We start from the raw sequence: 5802 nt of genomic DNA, 5'->3' as shown, positions 1-5802 counted from the left end.
AGCTGACACGATCCGTATTGAGATCATGAAACTTCATATCCAACACCTTCACAAGCCTTATTCGAGTTCCAGTTATTAATACTACAATGATGAACAGTGAGTTGAGTCTCCATAATCGAGGAGCAACGACGATTCGAACCGATTAAAAACCCAGCTGAGAATTCTAGACCACACGACATATGCAGGTCCCCGACCTACATATACCAACCTACCCTTGGATCCTCTAAAACAAGAACGGGTCCGCGCCACCCGAAAACACAGTACTCCACCATTCCAGCCCATGGCCACGTGGGTACATGCTATTCCCGCCATCTCTCCACTCCCAGTGCGCGAGTAGCCATTCTCGTAATAGAATTGCTAAGTTCAGGCTTACCGGAGTATGTGGTTAGTACTACAAATTCTCACCTCATGCAATTCAACAACGGACGTGCCTTAATCGACACAGGCGGAAAGAACCCGCTCACAAGACCTCCATGTCTTGTGGCTCACACACACCGAGTCCGCCCGGTCTAGATTTATTACTCCACATTCTCATATCACATGCTAACATAGTTAACCAATGTTCCGTTTAAAACTTGCAGTTAACAGGTAGTCATCCAACTTTCATCGTTCTACGCATAGCTAAGCAAGACTAGGCATATACGAGTTTAAAACTGGTAATATGGTAAATATGGAATAACAAGGGTGGTAATGCACCAATTAGACTTTTACTTAACTCCTAATCACTTAATGCAGTAACGGAAAGCAAAAGCGAAATTAATTTATAAAACACAAGGTAGGGTTGTATGCATCCGGGGCTTGCCTTCGTTGATGGAAAAGTCCGGTTCCTGCGACGTTACACAAGGATTCGATCTGACCTCAACAGATGGATAAACCTCCTCAACAGCTTGATTAACTACCACGTTTTCACCTTCGTTCACTACACGTAATAACAATGCCATGTTTAACATGATGCGGAATACGAAACATGATGCTCGATGATGGATGCAAAATTAACAATTCGAATACAACTTTCCTTCGCGGTACAGTTGCAAGTCAAACAACTAAATCTTTTTCATAACACATACATCAATTGCCAAGGATCATCATCAACTAATGACCCAAGGGCATCACTCAATCCAAAATTTAAAACAAAACCTAAATCATTAAAGGTTACTATTTGCTTTTATGAATTAATTATTTAATTCAAAATTATGAAATAAATCAACTTATTCTAATTGAGCTCAAAATTTTAGTAAATGTTCATTACATGATAACTAAGTGGCAAAACAAATTTCATAATTTTTGGACAAGTAAATAAGTCTAGAAAAATCATGGAATTCCATTTATTAATAAATTGAGAAATTTTTGTCACATTTACAATGTACTGAAAAACATTATTTCATATTTTTCTTAAATACTATACATCATAGAGAGGTCACACAAAAATTTTCATAATTTTTGGAGCTCTAAATAAATCTACACAAAAATAACAAAAATAGACACTATTCATTCAAATCTGAAAATAGAAAAAATCCATTTGAACACTGAGTCACTGACAACCCGACCCCACCTGTCATCCCTAACCTCGCGTGCTGACCACGACGGCGACGGCGCTGACCAGCGATTTCTCGCCGATGGTGAGTCCAACGGCGACGGCCAATGTACCAAAATGATCACCAAGACTAGACGCATCGATTGACGTCCCTAGCAGCACTGATTACGACCCTATACTAGCTCGTCGTCGGCCATGGCGCATGCGGTGGCACGGCAGCACTACGCCGGCGGCTACAGGCCGGTAGAGCTCAAACAAGGGATCTAGGAAGCACCAGTGGCTCACCCCGAACACGTTGAAGCAAGGAGCAAGGTCGGAGAAGTAACGAAGAGGCATGACGACGATCACAGTGATCACGGCGGAGCAAAACGTCGTCGGCGATGGTGTACCGGCGACTGCAGTGGTCAAAATGAGCAACCAGCTATGAATTAAGTACTACATCATCGAGACAAAACAGAATTAGCCAAAACCAGGGACGGAGATGCACCGTGGAGATCTGGCCGTAGCGAATCGCGCTCGGCGGAGGAGTTGCTGGCCGCGAGGAAGAAGGGCGTGCACCGCGAGTTTCCGGTGAAGACAAGCCACAAGGACTGGTTTGCTGGACGCGCAAGGAACTAGCGGAGCTGGAACACGCTTTGCTGCGATGGCGTGGGCGCTGGTTCGACGGCAAAAGCTCAACGGAGCTGCGACGGCGGTGACTGGAAAATAGAGGAAAGGGGCGGGGGCAAACGGCGACGGCTCTGATTATAAAGGATGGCCAGGAAGCTCAAGGAAGCGACGCAGGAGATGTTTCCGCGCGAGCGCGAAGCCGAGGACGTCCACGTGCGCGCCTGGAAGCGAACCGAAGGTCGCCGGCGATGTAGCTACGGCGGTGAACACTGTTCACAGTATTTACAAGTTTGCCATTCGCCAAAATTCACAAATTACTCCCAAATTTTCATAACAACTCAAAAATCTCTAAAAATAAAAGTTGTTCAAAATCAAAAGTTCTACAACTTTGCTTTTATAACCATCTCCTAATTCGGTCTAGATTTTTAAATGAACTTTTGAATTTGAATCGGGAAATTTAACGAATTACGCCTTTCTGATTTACTCAAAAATTTTCTAAACAACTTGAAAAACTCCAAAGATAAACTTTGCTTAACTTGTCAAGCACTACACTTTTGCTTTAAGGCTCAACCCCAAAATATGCTTAGATTTTGAAATGGATTTTTAGGGTAGGGTTTAAATACTAAAAAGCGGGGTTTTCTCGAAAAATTCAAAACCCAGACAAACTTTGAAGTTGAGTCAAACAATACAATTCAACATTCATTACACAATTGTAAACTTGTTTTAGTAAATGCACATCAAAGTTTTCACCAAATGTCAAATGCTTTGCAATGCATATGATGACATGTCAGATTTTAATATTTAAACACCCGAGGTGTTACAATCCTTCCCCCTAAAAGAAATCTCACCCCGAGATTCAAAGCCATAGGGTAAGTAATAGAAAAGGAAATGTGTCGCGAGAACACATACAAACTCTGTCCATAAAACAGCTGAGGTCCCTTTACAAAACACAATTTGTACTACCGAACTCAACTAACATTACTCTATTCTATATTGACGCTAGAAATTCTGGAAACTTTTCTAACAAGTAATCTTCTGATTCCCAAGTAGCTTCCTCTTCTGAATGTTGATTCCATTATATTTTATAGAACCTGATTGTTCGTCTTCGAGTAACATGATCTTTTTGATCTAACACTCAGATAGGATATTCGGAATAAGTTAAATCCGGTTCTAGTTCCACTCCTTCAACTTCAACATTCTGTTCAGGCACTCGAAGACACTTCTTCAATTGAGAAACATGGAACACATCATGCACAGCTGCAAGATATTCAGGTAACTTCAAGCGATATGCCACTTTTCCATACCTCTCCAAAATTTGATATGGTCCAATATATCGGGGTGCCAACTTTCCTTTAACACCAAAATGGGTAACTCCCTTCATTGGTGATACTTTCATATATATAAAATCTCTTTTGTTAAATACCAATGGTCTCCGTCTTCTATCCGCATAACTCTTTTGGCGGGACTGAGCTATCTTCAAATTACTCTGTATTTGTCTAACCTTGTCTTTTGTTTCTTTCACAAGGTCAACCCCAAAGAATCTTCTTTCTCCAGGCTCAGACCAACTCAATGATGTCCTGCATCTACAACCATAGAGTGCTTCAAATGGAGCCATTCTGATGCTTTCCTGATAACTATTGTTGTAGGAAAACTCAGCCAAAGGTAAGCATTCATCCCACTTATTGGAATAGTTAAGGATACAACACCTTAACATATCTTCAAGTACTTGATTAACTCTTTCAGTCTGTCCATCAGTCTGCGGATGATAAGTTGTACTGTATAGAAGTTTGGTACCCAATGAAGAATGCAATTGTTTCCAAAAGTTGGAGACAAACTGTGTACCCCTATCTGACACAATAGTCTTGGGTACTCCATGGAGACTCATGATTCTTGCTAAATACATCTTGGCATATTAGATCGTAGGATATATTGTCTTGACTGGAAGAAAATGTGCTGACTTAGTGAGTCGATCTACAATAACCCATACTGAGTCAAATCCCTTTGATGTCTTGGGTAGACCAACAATAAAGTCCATACTTATGTCCTCCCACTTCCAAGATGGAATAGGTAATGGTTGTAATTCACCAGCAGACCTCAAATGTATAGCTTTCACCTTTTGACAAGTATCACACTTGCCTATGTATCTAGCAATCTCTATTTTCATTTTAGTCCACCAGAATCTTTGCTTCAAGTCATGGTATATCTTGTTACTTCCCGGATGGATTGATAACCTAGTAACATGTGCCTCATCTAAAATTGACTGCCGCAACTCAGGAACTTTTGGTACCACCAGGCGATCCTTGAACCACAACACATCTTTATCATCTATGCTAAAGCATTCCGCCTTTCCATTCTTGACTCTTTCCTTGATATGAGCTATACCCTTGTTTTCCTTCTGAGCAGCAATAACTTGATCTCGAATAGTGGCTTCAACAATTATGTTGGTCAAACTTCCTTGTTGAATTACTTCTACATTTAACTTTTCCATTTCTTGACATAAATTCAAACCCATTGTTCTCACTGCTAGACAATTGCAATAACTTTTGTGACTGAGGGCATCTGCAACTACATTTGCTTTACCAGGGTGATAATGTACTTCCAAATCATAATCCTTAATCAGTTCTAATCATCTTCTTTGTCGCATGTTTAACTCTGACTGAGTAAAGATATACTTTAAGCTCTTGTGATCTGTATACATATGGCACGTATTACCAAGCAGGTAATGCTGCCAAATCTTCAGAGCATGAACCACAGTTGCTAACTCCAAGTCATGAGTTGGATAGTGTTCTTCATGTTGCTTAAGTTGCCGGGATGCATAAGCAACGACCCGGCCTTCTTGCATCAACACACATCCAATACCAATACTGGAAGCATCACAATAAACATCAAACAACTTTTCGATATCAGGTTGAGCTAATACTGGTGCAGTGGTTAACAGTCTCTTCAAAGTCTGGAAAGCCTCCTCACAATCTGATGACCAGACAAACTTAACTTGGTTCTTCAACAATTCAGTTATGGACTTTGATATTTTTGAGAAATCTAGAATAAACCGACGGTAATACCCCGCCAATCCCAGAAAACTCCAAACTTGATGAACTGTGGCTGGCGGTTTCCAATCAAGCACATCCTTCACTTTGCTAGGATCAACTGCAACTCCTTCGGCTGACAAGACATGTCCAAGAAATTGCACTTCCTTAAGCCAAAAATCACACTTGCTGAACTTAGTATATAGTTGATGTTCTCTCAAGCGGGTCAGAACAATTCTGAGATGTTCCGTATGTTCTTTCTTATTCTTGGAATATACTAAAATATCATCAATAAACACCACTACAAACTTGTCTAGCTCAGGCATGAATATTGAGTTCATTAGATACATGAAATGAGCTGGAGCATTTGTCAAACCAAAAGACATTACCAAGTATTCATATAATCCATATCTTGTGGTAAATGTCGTTTTAGGAATATCTTCAGGCTTTATCTTGATTTGGTGATATCCTGATCTCAAATCTATCTTGGAGAAAACTTTGGCTCCAGCCAATTGATCAAAAAGCAGATCTATCCGAGGTAATGGATACTTATTCTTGATGGTCACTTCATTCAATGGACGATAGTCAACACATAACCTTAGAGTCTCATCTTTCTTTTTCAAAAAAATTGCC

Source organism: Miscanthus floridulus, chromosome 4 (assembly GCF_019320115.1).
Source record: "Miscanthus floridulus cultivar M001 chromosome 4, ASM1932011v1, whole genome shotgun sequence".
NCBI classification, from domain to species: domain Eukaryota; kingdom Viridiplantae; phylum Streptophyta; class Magnoliopsida; order Poales; family Poaceae; genus Miscanthus; species Miscanthus floridulus.
This window is presented reverse-complemented; position numbering follows the sequence as displayed.